This window comes from Cygnus olor, chromosome 13 (genome assembly GCF_009769625.2).
Source record: "Cygnus olor isolate bCygOlo1 chromosome 13, bCygOlo1.pri.v2, whole genome shotgun sequence".
Lineage (NCBI taxonomy): Eukaryota > Metazoa > Chordata > Aves > Anseriformes > Anatidae > Cygnus > Cygnus olor.
In genome coordinates, this window is record NC_049181.1 from 13188905 (window position 1) to 13201472 (window position 12568).

The window sequence follows — 12568 nt, forward strand, 5'->3', positions numbered from 1 at the left end:
CTTTGGGGAGTCTTTGGACAGATTGTAATAGTACCCTAGGAAAGGGAGTGCTTAACGCTGATAATTGCTTCCACCTCATGCAGATAACAACCCTGAGGAATGGGGAAGTCAGGTGCATTAGGCTCAATACTTGGGGAAGCTCTCTGAGTCGTGCTTAGCCCTGCTCCTGTCTTTTAATTGCTTCCACAACTGGTTAACTTTTCTTAACATGTGTTGTGTTTCTGGAATTGCTTTGAGATATATCAAGGGTCAGGTTTAGGTAGGCTGTTAGTGAGAATGCATGCTCTGTGTAGCAGGTGTTGGGCAAGCCTCTGACACCAAGGACTTTGGTTGTGGCTTGCTGCTTGTTGGGTGTGAGGCAGCTGGGCTGGCTCAGCTGTTACCTCTGCTTGGGCTTCTTCCTCTATGACTTCCTGGCAGGAAGAGTGCTGCTTTTACGACAACTGACCTCTTTTCTCCAGCTTGACAGTTCTAGTGGTCTAGGGGGATAGAAGAAGAGGACAATAAGGTTATGACCATTTTTTGAACAATGTTTCAAAGACCAGTACTGGCTTTAGCAGACAGGAGGCTGTGTATTGCTCTTTCTCCACAATATTAAAAGCTTCAGGAAGAGCTAACTTCATAGAAAGCTCTTAAACTCTGTGTGGCTTCCATTTTTCCTTGTGGAAGAAGGAATACACTTGTTACTGGTATTCCTGTACAACATAAAATCACAGTTACTGATACAAGATACTTTCCAGTCTGCAACCATAAAATTACCCAAAACCAAGATGGTATAATAGGACAGCTCAGAAATACAATTTGAAGAGTTAAAAGACCACAATAATGTATTCTTAAACACCTAACAAGCAGGTGAAGAGATGAAAAATATACCAATATTGAAAACAGGTGTCAAGCTTTCATTCATTTGCATCTGAATACTACTGTGGTGATGTGACCCATGGTGGCAGGTGTGTTTTCTTTTTTTCCACAAGTGTCAGGTGCTTCTTTGATGACAAATGGCAGGTCACCTGTGAAACATACTGGCAAATATCCATGTCTTTAGGGTTGGACTATATAAGCAAGGCCTTTCCCTTGGTTTTATTTTTCAGAAAAGCAATACAAAAAAAGTCATTTAATCTATAATGGAATCCATAACTTTATTCTTTCTGTGCTCTGGAACTGTATTGGTGGCTCTTAATTATCAAAATGAAAATGTTGGCAGCATGAATTCTGAGACAAATGCCCAGATTCAAACTAAATCAATAGTGAAGTGTAAAGTTCAAAGATAGCAGAGCCTGCCTCATTGGGTGAGTGGATGAGTCTTTCTGGGCTGTTGCAGGTGTGCAAATGGTCATATTCCTGGAACTTCCAAGTTCTCTGCACTGAGAGAAATAGCTATAAAAGCAGTCCTACTGGTCAGGCTTTCCCAGATTTCTTTTTTTCTACCTAGAAATGTTTTCCGCAGGAAATATGAAGACTTGCAAGGTTTGTCAGGGATTTCTGCAGAGCCTGCAGCCTACTCAGAGCCAGGCAGTAGATGTAGCAGGTGTAATTAATTCACAGCAGGTCCAATCCACAAACAGCAGAAAGTACACACCAAACCTGAGGGATTCTCAAGATGTTGGACATACTGCACATGTGCATATCAACCAGAGAATACTCCTGGAGGATCCAGGTTGTCTTGCTGGGTATGTTGGACCTCCTGCACACTGTGTTATGGGTGCTTTGTACAGTACCTCTAATACATGCAAGGCACAGCATTTCTAGCACTGAGGTGCAAGTTCTCCATACATGTCCATGGAATACACCCCAGATAAGCCAACTTTACTACACAGGTATTAAGCTGCATGTACAATGGCAGTTCTGAAGGAGAAATATTGGAAATGTGTACCTGGAGACTTTGAAGCAGAATTACAGGAACTTTCCATTAAAACCAGTACAGAACTCGTGAATATTCCCTAAATGTGTGGCTTCTCTCACTGGAGTGGGTACCGATGTGTAAAATAGGGTTCTCCTGCGGCTCTGAGCTGGTCCTGTACTTGACAGAACTACAAAACTGAATTCCATTAAAAATTTCTGTAACACAACCTATGTTGTTAAAATACTCAGGAATAACTTGAAAGAGAGCAGGCTTTCTGAAAAACTAAGAACAAGGAAGTGTAAAGCAATTAGGAAAAACATACAATTAGTGAGTTCGATATTTTCAGATGTTTGCAAAGGGTACTTAATGCCTTGTAGTTTCCTAGTTGGCTTGCTCTGCCAACATCTTAAGAGAATAGGCTAGTGAACAGCCTGTTTTTTTGCTCTAAATAAGCATACCTGAAGCTTGTAATATGCTGTGTGTGGGCTCACCATAACCCTGACCATCTTAGCAAGGAACATCAGCTACAATGGTCTGTCACTCTTTATATACGGTCACTTCTCCATGGCTGAAGTGAGTCAGGCAGATCTGCTCACCTGCCACTCTCTCCCCCTAGTCCTAGGTAAGTGATCTCACCTGATGTCACCTGCAAGCTTTCCCAAGCACAAGTATTATCAGAGTTGTCTCTAACACACTCTTTAGACTGACTTCAGCGTACTGGGCAATGGGTGAGGCAGATGCTGTTACCACTACCAAAAACCATACGTCAAAGCCACGCCTCAGTCATGGTTTCTCCCATTTCCTGCTTGGCCCATAATTGTGGCAAATTAGATGCTCCCAGCTCTGATGTGCTGGCCAGGAAAGGGATGGTGGATTGAGGAAGCAGAGTTATTCCTGACCCCTCCCTTCAGCCATTTCAGGAAATGGGCCTACTGTTTAATTTGGGGAATCCTCAAAGAGATCACACTGCCCCAAGTGTGGGGAAGGCAAGCACACTGTGGCATTGCTCTTGAGAAACAACTTTTATGCACATAAGCATTGACATGCAATTTCTCAAATAATACAAGCACAACAAAGAGATAAGGCCTGCGAACAGGAAAGCCTGCATAAACAAGATGTCATGTAAAGCCACTGAAGCCTTTAACGCATGTCTCTGGTGAGGACTGATCTATTACTTAAACATTTACGAACTCTACTATTTCATTTGCTCTTCTGGATTAATAGTTGTTGCAAATTTTAGAAGGTGTTTTGGATGGTATTCTCAGTGTAACTACAAAATAGTTAGAAAAACCTGGCCTCTGTTTATTGCTAATAGTGAAATCTAACTGCCCCTTGCTACAGCTGCCTCAAAGGGAAGTGAATAAGCTCATCAGTATTCTGGTATTGCTAGCAGGGAGGTCACCTTCTCTGTCAAGCAACTCTGTTTCAAACATTGAAACCTTGCAATTAGCAATTTATGACAAGGATACAAAGGTACACAACTACTTCTCTCAGACTAAGGTGGTGTTTTTTATAGTGTAATTCTACTTATAAAGCACAAAAGGTGATTCCTTTTCGTCCTTTCAGATGAGGATCCTGCCTCCCATGTATGCACAAACCGTGGGATGCAAAGCTGTATCAGGAGGGGGGAGGCACAGGGGAGGATGAGAAGGGATGTGTAATTAGGCAGAGGAAGGCGGAACTAAAAAATGCTTAAGATTATGATAAAGTCTTTTGGAAATGAGCAAGGACTTGCAAGTCTAGTTCTTTAATGACACTTGTTATTTATGCTTGATAAAACACAACAGTAGTAAGACCAACAAAGACATAGAAATTGTAATAGTTAACTTTTGATGAAAACACATTCTTTATCTCCATTCTTCACAGTTCACCTTAGGAAACAGATCTGCGAAGTAGAAGATTGAGAGCTACAAAAACCTCATTTCTCACTGCTACTGTAGACATTTCTTGCAGTGGTTTACTGTGCACACAGTAGCAGACTGGTTCTGTTACTACCTCAGTAGTTTCCAAATTCTGATTCAGGAGACCATACACAGTGATCTGTAGCTCCCCCTAAGTAATACTGTTTCATGCCCTAAAAAAGGATCTCCCCTTCCAGAAGCATCCCACCAACATGCCAGTTATGACCCCAGTACACAGCGAGCCCTGCAGCAGGTTTTCTGGTCCACCAGAATAAAAATGCTTGAGAACCTTGCTTCCCCAACAGTAACTCGCCCAATTCAGTACCTAACAGGTCAAGAAACAATCAATAGGGTGCTCACTAACTGGCACTATCCTTAGTAGGGCTGCAGGATCAAATAGATTGTGCTGGATTACTAAAAGAATGAAGTGTGCGTGTCATTCCGTTAGTTAGACAAAACCCAAGGATTATTTTTGTCTAACCTGACAAAAGAGATAAGTAGGTCCTTGTCAAAGAATACAATGCAGCAAGTTGCTGGTTAGTATTTTTATCTCTGTAAAAGCCATGTGGATTCAGACTTTTAACCTGATTCTTTCCTTTGAATACACTGCAGAAGGAGTTTATATTATATCCAATTACTGATAAGATGAAGCCTGATTTATAATTGTCCTGCATCACCGGGTAAAGTAGATATTGCACGGTGTTACTACACCATGGTGCTAGTATTTTAAACCCACACACTCTATTGCTGTGAATTACTGCAGTGCTGCAAGGCATGCTGAACTGAACTCACCTCTTATACACAATGCTAAAATTATTTGTGCTATCTGGCTTCTGAAAGAACCACAAGGAGTCATGGACAGAAATCTCACTTGAAGTCAGCGTTATCTGGATGTGCAAATGCTTGAGATTCTTGGAACACCTGACCTGTCTCAGCACTAAAGTTCTTAATCTGAAAAATGCTTTGGGTAAAATTACTAGGTGCCTTTTCCTTAAAAAGGAGGCATGGAAATAGTTGGAAGGTTAGTCTTGCATGCAGAACTCCCACCAATTTTCCTAGGCGTGATATGATAGGGACAATCAGTTCTTTCACCTTACAGACCTTGTGTCCTTTATGGTGAAAGGCTCCATCCCTAGAGGGATCTCCTTATTTAAAATACAAACGTTTACTAAAGAGAGGAGCTTCTTTAGGCAGCCTTTACCTAAACTTGTTAATTCATGTGAAAAACTCACATTGCTTTCCTTTCATAACATGCAGGACTGATCAAGCAGAGATGCAACCTGCAGTGTCGCTCTCTAACTGAAGTTCCTCTGTCAGATTTCTATCAGGTCATTTATAAAAGCATAAGCGAGTTCTTTAAAGTTCTTGTTATAGGAAAGAAGGAATTTACTAAATATAAACATATCAAAAGAACATTTCCTTTTGACAGAACATAAAGACTTGAAATAATGTTCCAAATTGTAGTGAATCAAAATATTTTGCTCTATAAATGAAAGGTTTAGCTACTGATTACGTGTCTCTTAAAAATGTTTAAGTTGACAAAATCATAGACAATTTAGAGAAAACCAAAATTGTACTGCAATTTCTAAACTTATTAGATAGCAAACTTAATGTTAAACACCTCTATATGTTTGTGATAAGAACACAAATTACAAAGTTAAATTACTTTGTGTGGGACTGAGGCGGTGCTATTAGTCACACAGTAAACATTAGAGCAAAACCAGGGGGAATTTATATCAAATATTCTATCCATATCATTAGCCTTATCTTAATGCATTAAAATGAAATGCAGCATTTCAAGGTATATCAGAGAAAGCTGTATTTCTATTATATAAACCACTGAATGTATTTTTCCCAATGGTAAATTTATACAATTTATTATTCAAAAATACTGCAACTTAAATGTTCTTTGCTCTTTATATAAGAACACTTCTGTTACAAATACACTTTTGTAATTGTAAACAAAAAAAAAAAGAAATGTGCTGCTTTGCCATTTAAAAAAAAAAGAAAGCTTTTATTAATTCTAGTCATAGAATAAAGTACTGCAGGGCCACAAGTCTGCACTTTGGTTAGCTGCGTTCAGAATTTGGATGACTATTACTTTTGGCAATTAAACAAGAACAAAGTGTGAGCTGAAAGAAAATATGAAAATCAGCAGTGTGCTAACTTGAATAGACAAAGTTCAACGCTGATCTAAAAAAACAAAACTCTCCAAGGGATATGACAGGAATATCAATGAATAAGTCACATAGTGACACTGTTCAAGAAGCTGTTAAAATCAGCAAAAATTAATTCTCACCAGTTCTGGATTTATTTACTTTTAAAGAAGAAATCTTATCTGAATTCCTGGATGAATATATAATGCTCTAACCAAAGAAATCTAAAGCCAGGTCAGATTGATTTGTGTTCTCCAGTTAATACAAAACAGACCTCACCTTGACTCTATTTGAGTCAATAAGGATGCCACCAGCACTGGTTTTTGTAAGAGCCATATTGGGCTGCCACTTCAGTCCCCATAAAGCTTAAGCACAAAGCCACTTTAGGGGTAGCTTATTGGTCACTGTGTACTGAAATCTCCAATGCTGTAGCAACCCTACTAATCATTTGGGTATGGTGGTTATGTCAAAAATTAGAAATTCTATTAGAGCAAACCATGCTGCTTCAATGACAATCAAGATGTCACTGACAATATCCATAATTCTCAGCACCTACAATGCCGTTAGCACGTATTAGCTATAGTTCCCACAGCACTGATTTGGTGTGAGTGGAGGGCCTAGGGGACTTGCAGGTTGTTTTTACTCTTCAAGTCAATGGCATCACTATTGTTTCCCCATGCATATAATAGCAAAAAAATCTAGTTTATTCAGTTTTCTGTTTGGCTGCAGCTTTCTGAAACCTTTCTGCCTTTGTCCCTTGGAGCTTGGTATCTCCCAGCTGGTCTTTTCCTGAAAAGGTCACTTCTCTCAGAATGTCCATTGAGACATTTCTGGAATGGTTAAGGGCTCAGCTGGTTGGTCCAAGTAGCCTGGTATCAGGATAGGGTTGAAATAAGTCATATTTTGTGCTGGATGCTATTGCATGGTTGTTAAGAATATAGCATTATATAAATTTTTGTTCTGATCCACCATCAAAGCCTAACAGAATTCAGAAGGCCTGGAAGGCAAGCATTGACTCTGATTAAATCACCAGTACTAGGAAATTGATGGGTTTTCTTTTAGAGAACTAATCCAATACCCGCTTTTCCAGCTTTACTTCAACAACTCCTAAACACAGTGGAAGGGAAAGGAGTGGCAGAGAGCATCACCAAAAGTGAATAACTTGTCAGCTGTGGCAAAGCAGAAGAAAGACTGTATAAGCAAAGGGGCATGGAGCATAAATACTTTAAATGAACTTCCTCTCAACAGGAAGACAAGTAATGAATGAAACTAGCAAAATGGATTAAAATTAAAATGTAGAGAATCTATAATTACAGTAGATGCATCTTTTGCAGGTGATGTTAAAACATTGCGTCAAATCTTGCTTTGGCCAAATAGCTGCACAACGATACATTTTCTAGCATCCTACTGGCAGAATAGCTTACAAAATTCATAGTTTTTTGTTGTATGATTTGCTTCGAATTACAATCTCAGTTGACATTAACATAAACAGCAACTAGCTAGCTAATACAACGCTATAGGTAATAGTTTCAGACTGGAGGATACTGATTTAGGGGTACAATACCCAATATATGCAAATAAAATGATTTAAAACCTTTGTCCTTATACTAATTTGGCAAATAAAACAAAACAATATTCTGACAAAAAATACTTAAATCTTGATTGAAACTGAAGGCCCTAATTTCAAAACTAGGCAGCTGCATGTTGTGCCAATGACAATCACATCTGTGTAGATAATAGATCACTACTGTTTTTAACTGTGCAAAATTACAGGCTGGTCTAAGGATTCTGTAATAGGTTGAGTGATATGTTCTTTGCCAATTACCAGTCAATCTCTATTCTTTGAATAAATGTTAACAGTAAGGCCTACAGTAGCATCAACAGAATTTTAAATCGGGATTTTCAAGCCCAGCGATTACTTTTTTTGTAAACAATTTACTATTCTGTCATAGAGCGGGAATAATGATCCTGGAAACAGTTCACGGCTATGCTGTCATCCACCTAAGGGAATTATTACTGAACTGCTACCCTTCCTTTAAATGTTACTATATTCTAATAATCTAACAGTGACGCTTCAAGACATCTGTAAAGCAAACAGGACACATGAATTATCATGTGTGTTAGAAAGGTGTCAAGGCTGACTGTCAACAGAAAAGCAAGCTTGACAAATTAGAAAGCTGATTCAGGGTTTTTTTTTTTCCTTCACTTAACTTCATTCAGCCAAGGACAGGGAACCTCCTGGTTTATGGTTTTCATACAGAACAAGACTACGAGTAGGTAGCTTATGGAAGCAGTAATGGCACTGACTATGAAACGGACACTGCATGATGTCTTTTTTGAACTAATTTGATGTACTAGGCATGTGGAATGAAAATGAAACGTCTGTTTGGACTCCAACATAAATCATCGCAGGGGATTCAATTCTTGGTGTACAAGCCCCAGCCAGCAGCATACAGGAAGTATTAACAAAAAGTAGACAACATGCTGCTTTTTTTTATCCCCTCCCCATATTTTCCCCCCACTATTAAATGAACATAAAACGTAAATTCAAGAGAAATCTTGTAATTCTTCAAGTTCAGACAACACTTAGGCTTGGCTTTGCTGCCCAGCTCTCCTCAACATCCTCCAAACTACAGCGTCGAGCCCTGGTGATCAAGAAACCCAAGACTACCAAAAGTCCTAAGAAAGCCCCTAAAAATCCCCATTGCCAGGTTATTTTACCTCAAGACAAAAAACTAACTTTAGCTTTCGTGAGGTAATGTCATCTGTGGAGGACTGAAGTAACATACGGAGGTTTGCTCTAAAATTTTCCACGTTTTACTGACTTTTATGGCTAGGTAACCAGTCCGCCCTAGGGTTTCTAGAAGCAGAAAGCAGCAGGGCTGGTGTTTGTATGCAGACAGGTAATGTGTGGATCTGTGGCAGCTATTTTATTTTTGACTAATGATGGTGCTGGAAACTATTTGACTGCTTTCCATTAAAAACAGCAAAACCACCACTACACGCACTCTACCAAAAAGGAAGATTGGGTATAAAAACACCTTTATATTGGTGAATACTGTCTTATTTTAAAAACAAACAAAAAAAAAAACCAGCTGACTTGAATAGCTAAAAGTTTCATTAGCTCAATAGTTTTGTTGCATGGATGACACAGCACTGGCATTATTACTATTTTATTACAACGCCCAGTGAATCTATATTGACAAAAATATGTATTTACAAATAGCACGTATGTGTCATTTTTCATTGCAATCATACTTGGTTGTGACAGATTTTGGCCTTATATTTTAACTTAAGCCTGCTGATAGAGGGGCCTGTCAGAGCCTTTAGTCTTTCTGCTTCATTTTAATCTGTAAAACACAGCCCATTGTATCGATCAATATTAGAGCCTTATTGTGAGCATAAATAAGAGCTTATAGAGTTCTTTAGAAATGCTGACATACTGAAGAATTTAATAACTTAATAGTTCAATATCACCCAAAAGTTTGTGTGTTTCCTGCACAGTTACTTTAAGTAGAGGGACACAACATGAAGTGATTCTTCTTCGTCCCACAGAAGTGCTCAAGGGCTTGCCGACCTTCAGGAACAAACTGTTTATCAGAGCAGAAAAGGTGAAGTACATCAAAGGGGAGAAAGCCAAATGTGACTCATTGCACCAATAGGTTCCAGGTAGGTCAATGGTTGGTGGAGGACAATTTTTGTGAAGCTTTTGCTCAGGAGCAATGACAAGTCAGAAGTATTATTAATTGTCAGTAGTATACTCTTCAAATGTTTACTTTTTGCACAACTTCCAGCCTCCTGAACAGCTTTTAATCACCTTTACAGAAATTCATTTCAGGTATACAGGAATATAATAGAAATACTGAAATACTCATTCACACACAGCCCTCTTTAATACATGCAGTTGAATGGGCTGGCATGAGAAGATCATCAGGCACTTGCTTTTTCAGCCAAAAGCTATGAAAAAACAAGGACTAGTCCAGGACTACAAGGACTACTCAGCTCCAGGTACATATAAAGGTACACATACCTTTCTGCTCAAAATTTGTTCACTCATAATACCTGTTGTATGATAGAGGCCACAAAATGAACTTCTGAGTCTTCTCTTTTAAGCTCCATTCATGGACACAAGAATGGAATAGTCAGGGCCTTCCTTCCCAGAAGCTAGAAATCTGTACTCTGCAATAATTTTTAGCCTAAGTAATTTAAGCAGGTAATGTTATCAGCAAGACTGTACAAGTAGCACCACAGAAATTTAAAATTATTCCATCTGAGTGCATGTTATCTACCCAGCATATTCAGCCTGGCAAGTGTTATTCCTTGGGTGCCTGTTGTGGAGGTTCCCTTAGGCAAGCAAAGCAAGTTCTGTCACTCAGGTAAACAACTCCAAGTACATGTATATACATATTCTTTTCACCTAGCTTTTCTCAGAAGACAAATGATGATTATCAAGTAGATACATTTTTCTTTTGTGTAAATAAAGTTTTTTTTTTTTTTATATACGAAACATCTAGCCTTTAACTCCTTCGCTTTCATGATAAACTTAAAAGGTCTTTGAACAACAATAACAAATATCATTTCTGCCAGCAGCTTTATATCAGATTATTACAGAATGTGATCCTTATGTCATTACATTATTTTGCTCTTCACTAACCACAACGAAGGCAGAATATTGCTGTCTCGCTGTCTAGGAGCACATTCTGATGTCTTCTCACCCACCTAAAGGTATAGGTATTCCTTTTCTCCATTTCCAAATAAACTTAAAGGAGCTGTTCTCAACTGACGTATCCACATGGGATAAATCTTCCGCTGTAATCTGGCAGACTGGTTTAATTGAGCCTTTTAACTCAAGTACTCTAATTTGGGGCTTGATTGTGCCAGGCATTGAACACTGGCAGAACACAGACATACAAGACGATGTGTATGCATAGGAATAACACAGATGGTATTTCATATGCACTTCTTGTGAGTAATAGTTTTAATATACTTTACGCTTGCGGAGGTGGAAAGGCTGCTGGTCTAGACTAGTGGCTATGTCAAAACAGCTATTAATGGATAATGTTTCTAGCTTTGTACAGCAATCTACCAGAACACAGAAAACATGAAAACTGTGGTATTCAGGCACAAGTTACAGTTAGATTAATCATTATTTTAAGCTACAAGAGTATCTCACCTGAACTTAACCACAAATTTAACAGGAATTTAATTCTGGCTAATGATATAGTAAGTTTTGGGTTATTTGAAAGTCACAGCTTCAACAGATGATTTAAGGTGGGGTGGGGGTGGGATTAAGATATTACAATTAATAATGTCTCTCCTATCTCCTATGAGCCAGGAAGAAAGGCAAACAAATCATTGTAAATCTCAAAGCAATCAAGTTCAGACTGAAAGACGGACTGTTTATTTTATTGGGGAGAATGTATTGCTGTCGTTTTCTCATTAACAGCTCTATTAGGTGCTGTGAACTATTAGCTGCTTTCTCACAGCATTATACACTTTTGGATGGCATTGTGAAGGAACATGTAGACTAATTGCTCAGATCAGGCAAATAATTTTTACTTCTATGCTATTGGATTTACCTGAAGGTGAACCATTCAATGGAGGTGACTGATATCAGAGCCCACTGTCTGCACACCATGTCGTTCTGGTTTTTGTTAGTTTTGGTTGGGCCCAGTAAAACATATCCTTCACCATCCAGGTCTCAAACTGCTCTGCAATGTGTCTCTCTGGTCTGGAATTTCACAGCAACCCTGCAAATGGCAGTTAATGTTCTTTACAAAACTTCCCAGGTACAAATAGAATGTACAAAATAAAAGATCATGTGAAAAGCTAAAAGCTACTTAAAGAAACTTACTAGTCAGGGAGAGGACAAACTAAAACAAACAAACAAAAAAAGGGCTCTGAGTAGAAATGCCACTCAGTTACTAGCTACATACACAGACATGCACACAAAGGTGCTCATCTGGGCTCCATGGCACCTGTGAGCCCAAGGCTTGGTGCTGGCTCCAGCCTCCCAGGGCAGCTCGCCTGCACTCAGACACAGCCACTGTCCCCATCCCTGCAATGTATCAGATCACATAAAGGATGAGCAGGGTGGTGAAAAGGACGGGTGCAAGGAAAATGCCTTTGGCCAGCAGGGACGTGATGGGCTGCATGTCCCCAGGGGAGGGTGGGAAGCTGGGGCGCAGCAGGGAGGCACTGATGCACCTACGGATGTCTCTGTGATGTGTGGACACTCGCACCCCAGGGAAACCTCCAGGGCCCCCACTGAATCCCTGCACAGTCACAGTCCTTCCTTACAGCATCTTCTCTGTGCTTCATAGCCCAGCTTTGTTGTTCTGCCTGTGAAACACCTCTGTTCTCCCTGCAAGCAATGTCACCCAGAGCGTTTGTCAGATCTGACAGCAGCTGCTAAGCAGCCAGATCTTAACCTTTCCTTTGGGGAAAAGTCCACTATCCTGTAGAGGGTTAAATTTGATATATATTTCTTCAGGAAAGAGGCAGATAAAGTGGAGATTTTCTCAGCTGTGGCACCTGCAGGTTGGGTCTGACAGCAAAGAGCTGTTTTGTTTCTATCCATTTTTTTTTTTCTTTTAAGCTTTGTCTCTCTGTAGCTTGCGATTTATTTTCTAGCTCTTTGTCCCCTGTAGGAACAATTGTGCTGCCTG